Consider the following 12237-nt stretch of genomic DNA (forward strand, 5'->3'; position numbering starts at 1 on the left):
AATATTGTAGGTACAGTAAAAATAGGATATTAAAGGTAAAAAATGGTACACCTGCATAGGGGATTTATCATGAATGGAGATTACAGGACGGAAAGTTGCACCAGGAGAGTGAGTGATGAGTGAATGTGAAGACCCAGGGCATTACTGTCCACTACTGTAGACTTTACTAACACTGTGTATTTAGTTTATAAAATAAATATTTCTTCAATAATAAATTAAGTAAGTGGAATTTAACTTTTTTACTTATACATGTTTTAAAACATTTTAACTTTTAAAAATTAACGTGTAGCCTAAAACACAAACATATTACACAGCTGTACAAAAAATGTTTTCTTTATGCCCTTATTCTATAAGCTTTATTTAAAAAATTATTTATTGTTTACTTATTAAACTTTTTTTGTAAAATGAAGATACAAACACACACATTAGCTTAGGCCTACACAGGATTGGAATCATCAAGATATCAGAGGGGATAAGCATTTTTTAGTTCTCTCATCTTAATCGGACCACTAGTGTTTATTTGGTCTGTTACTGACTGAAAAGTCGTCATGTGGCACATGACTATACACGCCTTTCAGGCTTGTCGGAACACTATGGAGGTACCTTACGTTGCTTTCAAACATAAAAACAGATTTCTTCCAATAGAATTTCATGTTTCATTGGTTACATCCTGAAAATGATTAAGTTTAATGCAGTCTTCCCTTAGTATTTTTAGGGAATTGGTTCCAGGACTCCTGAGGATACCAAAATATTTGGAAGCTCAAATGCCTTACATAAAATGTTATAACATTTGCATATAATCTGTGCACATATCCCTATATACTTAAATTCATCTCTAGATTATTTATAATACCCAATACAACATAAATGCTTTGTAAATATTTGTTACATCATATTTTAAAATTTGCGTTTTTATTGTTGTATTGTTATTTGTTTTTTTAATACAGTAGGACCTCTGTAAGTTGACTGCTTAAGGGACTGTAACAAACTGGTCAACGTATGTAGGTCAACACAAGGAGCTGGGCCTACTGTATTGATATGTACATGTAGTGCATGTCTGGTCTACGAAAATTAGGTCAGTTTGAGGAGGTGGTCAGTGAAGGAGGTGGCAACTATAGAGGTTCTACTGTATTTTCAATCCATGGTTGCTTTAATTCATCAATGTGGAACTAGCAGATACTGGGAGCCAGTTGTACTCTGAACTGTATTATTTCCTTAAGCAAGGTTGTAAAAAGATGTATATGACTCGGTGCCCGTAGCTCAGTGGTTAGGGTGCCAGCCACATTCATCGAGGCTGTTGGGTTCAAACTAGACCTGAGCCTGCTAAACAACAATGACAACTGCAACAAAAAAATAGCCGGGCATTGTGGTGGGCTCCTGTAGTTCCAGCTACTTGGGAGGCAGAGGCAAGAGAATCCCTTGAGCCCAAGAGTTTGAGGTTGCTGTGAGCTATGATGCCACAGTACTCTACCGAGGGCAACATGGTGAGACTCTGTCTCAAAAAAAAAAAAAAAGAAAAAAAAGATGGTATACTTTCCTACATTAGGAAACTCTGAAATTCTCTGATTCTTATAATTAATGTTATTGCTTTTCTTATTTTAAAGTCCTTCACCAGTTTGTCTTGGAAGTCAAGAGATGGGGCTATGTCTTTACAAAGGAATTTATTGGCTGTTGATTTAATATGAGATAATAAGGTTGTATCTCAAGGTGTATTTTTTTTCCTTAGCTGGTACTGAAAGCATAACAACCGCCCTACTAAGAAAAAGGGAGATCTGCAAATAACAGCATCTATTTTTTGAAGAGAAGTGATTATTATCTTTGGGTTCACAGACCTTTTGGTAACTTAGAATAGTTGAGCTCTCTTCTCTCGTTCCCTCCCAAAGGAATAGGCTATTTAATTATTTGGCATGGGAAACATTCTTTGCAGATGTAGGGATAGTTTTATCATTTGCTTCTCCCTTTGTTTGCCTTCTTGAAATTGCCGTTCTTATTTGCATCGTCCTTGTGGTAAACATTTCTTGGACATTTGTCATGTATAAACTGCTAAGGTACTTCATTTGCAAAGTTAGTAGGGATGAAATTTATGCTAATCAATTTCATTATTTACTTAACCTCTGTTTTAAGATTGATGAGGGAGGAAGTTTAATCTTATGATTAAAATGTAAGATATTTGTTTTGTTTATTGATTTTATTTCTCCTTATCTTTCTCATCTATCATTGCCATTTTATGTACCATTATGATTTTTTAAAATTTAATATTCTAAAATGAATAATAAAAGGATATTGGAAATAATTTCAGAGGTTTTCAGAGATAAGACTGACGTGTAGCTCTTACAGTTTCTTCTGGCCTGTGGCTTTTATTTTTAAAGAACATGTGTTTTTTTTTCTTGACTTAGTTTTATTTAAAATGATGTTCTTAAGAACCTGCTGCATTGAATAAATATTTATTTTTGTCTACCTAAAATGCTGATAAGAATTTGTGCTTGATGGTCCTCTGCCTGTTTAACTGAATAAATAGTTCTAGACTACTTGTTTGCATGTTTTCAGATGAAAACAAGCATTGCGGGAAATTTTAGTTACTGAAGTACGTGGGCTTGATTGCATAGATTTTATGGCTGCCCACATATACTCAAGGGCCTATTTTGACTCTTCATTCTTAACTACATTCTGAAGAGGTAAGATTATTCTGTAGTTAACAAATGGGCAAGATTTTTCTATACTTTATTAAGTCAAAGTTACTTATTCACAACAAGATCTGGGATCCTGTGTGTATGCCCCTTCCTTATTAGCTGGGCGAGCTTGAACAAATTAATACACTTTTTTTTTTTTTTTTGTAGAGGCAGAGTCTCACTTTATGGCCCTGGGTAGAGTGCCAAGGCATCACACAGCTCACAGCAACCTCCAACTCCTGGGCTTAAGTGATTCTCTTGCCTCAGTCTCCCGAGTAGCTGGGACTACAGGCGCCTGCCACAATGCCTGCCTATTTTTTTGGTTGCAATTCAGCCGGGGCCGGGTTTGAACCTGCCACCCTCAGTATATGGGGCCGGCGCCTTACCGACTGAGACACAGGCGCCGCCCATCAATACACTTTTTTGAGATTTTATTTATTCATCTGTAAAAGTGAGTATATTGATTCATCTTTAAGGGTCTTTACAGTTCTGAAAATTCATAATTCATTAAAAAGATATCTGAGTGCTATCAGGCATTTTAATACCAACTCACTTTAATACACAATCATAGGGATGATGAAAATTAAGCAACTTTACCAGTTTAAGTCAGAACGTCAATTTTGGAACGGATATTTTTACCCAGCTCATTTTTAAGGTATAAGAATTGTCATAAACAGTTTCATGGTTTTAAATGCTGTTTGTACATTCATGGCATCCAAATTTATGTCTTCAGCTGGATCTTTCCCCCAAACTTGATATTTGTATATCCAACTGCTTATCTCACATCTATACTGGGACCTTTTAAGTGTAACTTTTGCTTAACATTTCTAAAACGGAACTCTCTTTCACTTACTCAGGTCAGCACCCTTGGAGTCATCCTTGACCCATCTCTTTTATACTATTTAATCTGTGAATCCATTGGTAAATCCTTTGGATCTGACTGCTTTTCTTCTCCCTGCCAATATCATCCTGGTCCAGGACAGTGACATTCTATATTACTCTGATTACTTCCTTGTGGTGTTCTTATTTCTGCATTTGCCCTCTTGTAGTATTTCCTGAGGATAGCAACCATAGTGATTCGTTTAAAATAAAAAGTCATGTTATGCTTAAAACCGTCCGGTGGTAGTTCTCCATCTCAGAGCAAAAGCCTAAGTTTGCTCAGCGACAGTCCTCTGGTCTCTGCAAAATCTCTCCCTTTGTGTATTCCATTTGTCATGCCTCCCTTATTTCTCAAAGTTGTTAACTGTATCCTGACAGTAGAGACTTTGTACTTGCTATTATTTCTAGGTGAAATAGTGTTTCCTCAGAGAGCTACATGGTTTCTTTGGGCTCATTCTTAGCTCCATTTTCTTTGGATTCTGTTTGTCTGGGTCATCTTCTCACTGAGGCCTTCTCTGACCTTCTAGCAGCAATGTCCGACCTTTTTTCTTTTCTATTTGTACTTTGGAACAATTAGAGTTGCTTGGGCCACATATTCAATATGCAAACACTAATGAAAACTGATGAGCACAAGAAAAGTCAGTGCATACTTTTTGCAATATCCAACACCACAGATAAATGAAACAATCATCAAATAATCTGCATGTGGCCCAGGGCCTCAGGTTGGACACCCCTGTGAGTTTCAAGTATTGGCCCAGCACAGTAATTCTAGCACTTTGGGAGCTGAGGCTGGAAGATCGCTTGAGGTTAGGAGTTTGAGACCAGCTTAGGCATATAGTAAAGCCCCATCTCTACCACAAAAAAAAAAAAGAAAAAGAAAAATTAGCCAGGTGCGGTAGAGTGTGCCTATAACCCCAACTACTTGGGCAGCTGAGGCAGGAGGATCTGTGAACCCTGGAGTTTGAGGTTGCAGTAAACTGTGATTGCACCACTGCCCTCACTCACCTAGGTTATAGAGTAAGACTCTGTCTAAAAAAAAAAAAAAAAAAAAAAGGTGGCGCCTGTGTCTCGAAGGAGTAGGGTGCCGGTCGCATATGCTGGAGGTGGTGGGTTCAAACCCAGCCCTGTCCAAAAATCTCATGTGTGTGTTCATGCGCATGCATTCGTGCGCGCGCGCGCACACACACACACACACACACACACACACACACACACACAAGAATCAAGTATAAAGAGTGTCTCCTTGGGTGGCACCTGTACTTAGTGGGTAGGGCGCCAGCCCCATATACCGAGGGTGGTGGGTTTGAACCCTGCTCTGGCCAAACTGCAACAACAACAAAAAAATAGCTAGGTGTTCTGGCGGGCGCCTATAGTCCCGGCTATTTGGGAGGCCAAGGCAAGAGAATTGCCTAACCCCAGGAATTGGAGGTTGCTGTGAGTTGTGACACCCAGCATTCTATTGAGGGCAATAAAGTGAGACTGTTTCTCTTTTTTTTTTTTTGCAGTTTTTGACCGGGGCTGGGTTTGAACCCACCACCTCTAGCATATGGGGCCAGTGCCCTACTCCTTTGAGCCATAGGCACCACCCCAGAGCCTCTGTCTCTTAAAAAAAAAAACAACAAAAAAACCCAGAATATGTCCTCATACGTGGCTTCATTTTTTTTTTCTGTGCAATTTGCTTTTATTTCATTCAGAGATGCTATTAATTAATGAAAAACTGGGGAAAATATTTACAGGTTTTATCATAGAAAATGTGTTTATCCATAAATAAATGCTATTCTAAAATCCTTATAACGCAGGTACATTTTTATTTCTTTAAACATCCACCTTTCCCTTCAAGGATTCACAAGGATCACCTAGAATCAGCATTCACTTTAAACAACCAGGAGTTTCACACCTGTGTTGATTAAATTTGCTTCAGGTGATTTAATACAGGAGCCTGAAATCTCAGCGGCTTAATGCACTGTAATACCAGAATAAATATATTAATACATTGTGACACCATTTCTCACTTATCAGACTGACTGAGCACTACAACTTTGACCCATCGTTTGTTGATGAACAAAAAGGAACAGGACATCACACATTGCTGGAGGAATAAAACAATAGAACGTCTTACGGAGAGCAATTGGCAACATCCAGTAAAATTATCTAGTAAAATATTCATTTACCCTTTGACCCAGTATTTTCATACCTATAAAATTTCATTTTAGTGTGTTGAAAGGTACATTGGAAATAATACAAATTTATAGATGGACAAAGCTATTGCAGCAGTATTCACGAGCAAAAGACTGAAAACAGCCCAGATCTTTATCAACACGGGAGTAATTGAATAAACAGCATGCGGCTGTAGCAAGGAATGAGCCATATTTTTATGTACTGAAGGGTATGACCTATAGGATATATGGTTCGATGAAAAAAATTCTGTACAGAACAAACTATATACAGAATACTGTCTTTTATTTCAGAAAAAGAGATAGACATGCATAGAACAAAGCCCCTAGGAATGATAGTTACCTGTTTGAGGACAGGGAGAAAAGAAAATAAAGGACAATGATGGATCCAAACTTCTCTGATTCTGTCTTTTTCTCTTTTGTCTTGTTTATAGTCTAGCTGTAACTATAAACTATAGTCAAAACCTGAAAGTGTTTTACACAATTATAACTATAAATTTAGAAGCCTATCCCTAAAATAAACAGATAAATATGAGATTTTTATTTTGAAATAATTAGTGATGCCTCCCCAAAAGAAATATTCCCTGCTCAGGCATGGTGGCTCACGCCTGTAATCCTAGCACTTTAGGAGGCCGAGACAGCAGACTGCTTGAGCTCAGGAGTTCAGGACAAGCCTGAGTAAGAGTGAGACCCCATCTCTACTAAAAATAGAAAAATTTCTGTTTTTTCCTGGCTTCATTTTTTTTTTAATAGCACTTGCCACATATATTATGTAGAGAGGATCATTATAATCTTTGGTTTTACTTCTGTTGATATGGTGAATAACATTTATAGACTTGCGTATATTAACCAGCCTTGCATCCCTGGATGAAATCTACTTGATCATGATGTATGATTTTTTTTTTTTTTTATCATATGGTCTTTATTTTTAAGTTTGTTTATGTGTTGAATTACATTTATAGATTTACGTATATTGAACCAGCCTTGAGACCCTGGGATAAATCCGACTTGGTCATGGTGTATAATTTTTTTGATGTGTTGTTGGATTCTGTTTGTTAGGATCTTATTGAGTATTTTAGCATCTATATTCATTAGTGATCTTGGTCTATAATTTTCTTTTCTTGTTGGGTCTTTCCCTGGTTTGGGGATCAAGGTGATGTTTGCTTCGTAAATGTGCTGGGTAATATTCCTTCTTTTTCTATATTTTGGAAGAGGTTTAGTAGTATAGGTACTAGTTCTTCTTTAAATGTTTGGTAGAATTCTGACGTAAAGCCATCTGGTCCTGGGCTTTTCTTTTTAGGGAGATTTTGTATAGTTGATGCTATTTCAGCACTTGATATAGGCCTGTTCAACATTTCCACTTCGTTCTGGCTAAGTCTTGGTAGGTGGCGTGCTTCCAGGTATTGGACGATTTCTTTCAGATTTTCATATTTGTGAGAGTAGAGTTTCCTGTAGTATTTGTTAAGGATTTTTTGAATTTCTGAGGGGTCTGTTGTTATTTCATCATTACCATTTCTGATTGATGAAATTAGAGATTTTACTCTTTTTTTCCTGGTTAGGTTGGCCAAAGGTTTATCTATTTTACTGATCTTTTCAAAAAACCAGCTTTTGGATTTATTGATCTGTTGTATAATTCTTTTGTTTTCAATTTCATTTAGCTCTGCTCTGATTTTGGTTATTTCTTTTCTTCTGCTGGGTTTGGGGTTGGAGTGTTCTTCCTTCTCCAGTTGCTTGAGCTGTCCCATTAAGTTATTAACTTCCTCTCTTTCCGTTTTCTTGAGGAAGGCTTGCAGTGCTACAAATTTCCCTCTTAGGACTGCCTTTGCAGTATCCCAGAGGTTCTGGTAATTCATGTCTTGATTGTTGTTTAGTTCCAAAAATTTGATGATTTCCTTCTTAATCTCGTCTATAACCCATCTATCCTTCAGCATAAGGTTATTTAGCTTCCAAGTTCTTGTATGGGTATGCAGGTTTCTGTTGTTATTGAGTTCAACTTTTATTCCATGATGGTCTTAGAAGATGCAAGGAATAATTTCTATTTTTTTAAATTTGCTGAGGTTAGATTTGTGGCCTAGGATGTGGTCGATTTTGGAGTATGTTCCGTGGGCTGATGAGAAGAATGTGTATTCAGTTTTGTTGGGATGAAATGTTCTGTAGATGTCCGTTAAGTCCAGATGTTGAATGGTTGAGTTTAAATCTAAAATTTCTTTGCTTAGCTTCTTTTTGGAGGATCTGTCCAGCACTGCTAAAGGGGTGTTAAAATCTCCAACTACTATGGAAGTGGAGGAAATTGAGTTGCTCATGTCAGAGTTTCTCTTATAAATTGAGGTGCGTTGTGGTTAGGTGCATAAATATTAATAATAGAGATCTCATCATATTGAGTATTACCTTTAGCAAATATGAAGTGTCCATCCTTATCCTTAATTATTTTGGTTGGTTTAAAGCCGATTGCGTCTGCGAATAGGATTGCAACGCCTGCTTTTTTCTGCTTTCCATTTGCCTGGAATATAGATGACCATCCCTTCACCTTCAGTCTATATTTGTCTTTAATGTAAGATGCGATTCTTGTAGGCAGCAGATATCTGGCTTGAGTTTTTGTATCCAGTCAGACAACCTCTGCCTCTTTAGAGGACAATTTAAACCATTCACATTAATTGAGAGTATTGATAAGCCTTTGGAGAGTTCAGTGGACATTTTTAATCCTTTTGCAACTGTGGAAGTTGGAATTTGATCAAAATTTTCTGGGTGAGTTTACTTTTGTGGTGGAGGATTACGCTGGTCTTTATGGCGGATAGGTCTGAGAATATCCTGGAGAGCTGGTTTAGTTATTGCAAATTTCTTCAACATGTGAATGTCATTGAAGTATTTAATTTCTCTGTCATAAATGAAGCTCAGTTTAGCTGGGTACAGGATCCTGGGTTAAAGTTATTTTGTTTTAGGAGATTAAAAGTCGATGACCATCCTCTTCTGGCTTGAAAGGTTTCAGCAGAGAGATCTGCAGTTATTCTGATATTCTTCCCCTTGTAGGTAATGGTTTTCTTTCGTCTGGCAGCTTTCAGAATTTTCTCCTTCATATTAACTTTAGTGAAATTGATTATGATGTGTCTGGGGGATGTCTTATTTGGGTTGAGTCGTGCTGGAGTTCTGAAACTGTCTGCTGTCTGAATTTCGGAATCTCTTGGCATGTCTGGAAAGTTCTCCTTCATAATCTCATGGAGAAGAGACTCTGTTCTTTGTGAAGCCACTTCGTCACTTTCGGCCATCCCTATAAGATGAATATTGGTTTTCTTCAAATTATCTGAGAGCTCTCTGAGAGAGTGGTCTGTTTTTGCTCTCCATTTCTCTTCTTCTTTGAGGGTTTGGGAGTGTTCGAAAGCTTTGTCTGCAATGTCAGAAATCCTTTCTTTTGCTTGCTCCATTCTGTTACTGAGGGATTCTACTGTGTTTCTCAGATCTTTGAGGGATGCAACTTCTTGTCTCAATGTGTCGAAATCTTTGGTCATTTGGTCTTTGAATCTGTTGAATTCTTGAGATAATTTTGGAATTCTAATTCGATCTTATTTGCTATCCAGATCCTGAATTCAATTTCTGACATCTCAGCTATTTGTGCATGTGGTCTTGTGCTGTTTCTGCCCCATTGATCCTTTGGGGAGTTGATCTACTCTGATTATTCATATTGCCAGAGTTTTTGTGTTGATTTCGCCTCATGATTGTTTTTCACTGTTGCCTCTAGCTGTCCTCAGAGTTGGGGAGGTGTCTCCCCAAGATTAGACCTCAGCGGGATCACTCTATTGTTGCTGGATCTTTGTAGGGAGTGACCCTGTGTAGTTCCTCTGGGGCTGCTTTAGCTAGGGAGTTCTGGTTGTGGAAGCAGCTCTGGTTTGTGACACACCCGGATCCAGCAACAGGGCTGGGGGTGGTGCGCACGGTTCTGGGAGTGCCAGGCGCCCAGTGACTTTGGCACAGAGAGCCCAAGGCTCCAGCAGTCTCTGGCCAGGAGAAGAGCTCTGCGCAGAGGCAGGGAGGGCTCCAAAGGTCACACAGCTACCAGAGTCCCTGTCCAGATGAACGGGCTAGTGTGGAAGCTGGGAGGACACAGGAGGGAGGATGCAGGGTTGCATGGCTCCCGCAGTTCCTGGTCAGGGAATGTGGAGGCCCGATGGGTGTGGGTCACCCGTCGGGGGTCGCTGCACAGCTCTTATGGAGGTCTGGGCGGTGCCAAGCCCAGGAGTTTGAGGTTGCTATGAGCTGTGACATCACGGCACCCTACCCAGAGCAACAGCCCAAGGCTCCAGTGTGCCAAAACCTTCTCACTCTGCCCCTAAGGATTAAGGCTGTAAGGAAGGTCAGTCCCCACCTTTAGGCTGCTCAGTCAGTAGGTTACTTTGACCCACCCAATCCTTGCTCTGAGACCCTGAGGACTGAGTTTGCCGGGGCAGTTCTTTCACAATGGCTTCTTGCGCCCAGCTCAGTGGCTCAGTCTGGGGCCCCAGACAATGCCCAAAGTTCTCCACACTCCTGCTCAAGCTCTCCCCAAGGCAGTTCAACTGAGTGCCAAGTCCAAGAACACCGAAACAGTTCACAGGTAAGGCCTTTCCGGTTTGCAGTCTCACTGCTGCTTGTACTTACGGTTGCCGGCGTGATTAAGTCGATGGAACACGCAACCACTTGCCAGTTTTCCTCTGTTTTTGTCCTCCTGTTGGGGTCCAGAAGTCCCTTGCTGGCTCCCTGTATCCTCAAAGGGATGATTATAGGCAGATCCCACTGGCCAGTGATGCCTGGAGTCTTGTCTCCCCAGACTCGCTGTTCCCAGTTGCAGGGAAGCTGTTATTCGGCCGCCATCTTTGATGTATGATTTTTTTGATGATAAGCTGTAATCTATTGGCTAAGATTTTGTTGAGAATTTACATCTATATTCATTAGTGAAATTGGTCTGAAATTTTCCTTTTTAGATGGGTCTTTTCCTGGTTTTGATATCAGGGTGATGTTTGCTTCATAGAACGTGTTGGGGAAGATTCTTTCCTCAGTCTTTGGGAATAATGTCTGCAGTATAGGAATAAGCTCTTCTTTGAAGGTTTGATAAAATTCTGGTGTGAAGCCATCCGGGCCAGGGCATTTTTTTGTTGGGAGATTTTTTATTGATTTTTTGATTCAGTGCTTGAAATTGGTCTGTTCAGGAGATCTATATCATCTGGGCTAAGTCTAGGAAGAGGGTGTGATTCCAAATATTGATCCATTTCCTTCACATTGTCACATTTCTGGGGATAAAGTTTCTGGTAGAATTCAGAGATGATCTCTTGTATCTCTGTGGCATCTTTCGTTATTTTCCAAATATCATTTCTGATTGAGGTTAATAGAGATTTTACTTTTTTCTAGTTAGTCTGGCCAAAGGTTTATCTATTTTATTTGTTTTTTCAAATAACCAACTCCTTGTTTCATTAATTTTCTGAATGATTCTTTTGTTTTCAATTTCATTAATCTCTGATTTAATTTTGGATATTTCTTTTCTTATGCTGGATTTAGGCTTAGATTTTTCTTCTTTTTCCAGTTCCATCAGATGGCTTGTGAGTTTGTTGATATGCTCTCTTTCTGTTTTTTGAATGTAGGCTTCTAAAGCGGTAGGTTTTCCTCTCAGGACTGCTTTTGCTGTATCCTGTAGGTTTTGGTAGCTTGTGTCCACATATATTATGTTTATGTTTATTCTTTTTTCTTACTGTAGTGTAAGCTTCATGATGACAAAGACTTTGCTCTCCATTATACTATTTCTCTGCCAAGCGTAGCTGGGTCCTTAAATAAATTAATGAATTTTAATATTAGCGTGGGAGATGGTATTATCATGGCACTGGTGCTACTGTCTGCCAGTCTTTATCAGCATGTTTTGATGTAGGAGAGCAAATTAGTAGAATTATCTGAATTGTGGATAAAAGCAAAAATAGTTATAACTAGGGTAGACACTTAGTTGGAAGGGACTACTGTCTGTAGCATGGAAGTGTTTAAGTTGGTGATAGTTTTACCTACATTGAATCGCGTCTGCTTCACTAATAGATGAGACGAAAGCTTTCTTAGAACTTTTTTTATACCAAATCCAGATTCTGGAAGGAAAAGGAACTATTAGTGATTGTTATTTATTTTTATTTTATTTCTGTTCTCAAAGACTAAGATCCTTAAGTTTTTCTTTTAACCTCCCTTCTACTGTAGCTTCAAATATATACAAAAGTAGAGCATATAGTATAATAAATGTCTCTCTAATCCCCAAATCTACCTGTCTCCTAACTTAAACATTTATCAACTCATGGACAATCTTTTTTTCAAACCTGTCAGCCTCGTTGTATGTGACCTACGCCCAAACCACTGAGCTACAGGTGCCACCTCATGGACAATCTTAATTTTTCTTAATTAATCTCCTTGCCCTCCCTGAATTCTGATTATTAATTTTAATATATTAGATATATCCATTGCTCTTGGGCATAATTGAAAGGGTTAGAACTTTCAGATTGTGACTACTTATTAATAAA

General features: G+C 38.7%; 1 protein-coding gene across 3 annotated transcripts in view; it reads left to right on the forward strand.

The window, feature by feature from the left end:
• The window catches only part of RAD18 (RAD18 E3 ubiquitin protein ligase), a 113703-nt gene that overhangs the window by 11904 nt on the left and 89562 nt on the right, over positions 1 to 12237 (forward strand). The window lies entirely within an intron of this gene.

The sequence above is a fragment of the Nycticebus coucang genome, chromosome 8 (genome assembly GCF_027406575.1).
Source record: "Nycticebus coucang isolate mNycCou1 chromosome 8, mNycCou1.pri, whole genome shotgun sequence".
Lineage (NCBI taxonomy): Eukaryota > Metazoa > Chordata > Mammalia > Primates > Lorisidae > Nycticebus > Nycticebus coucang.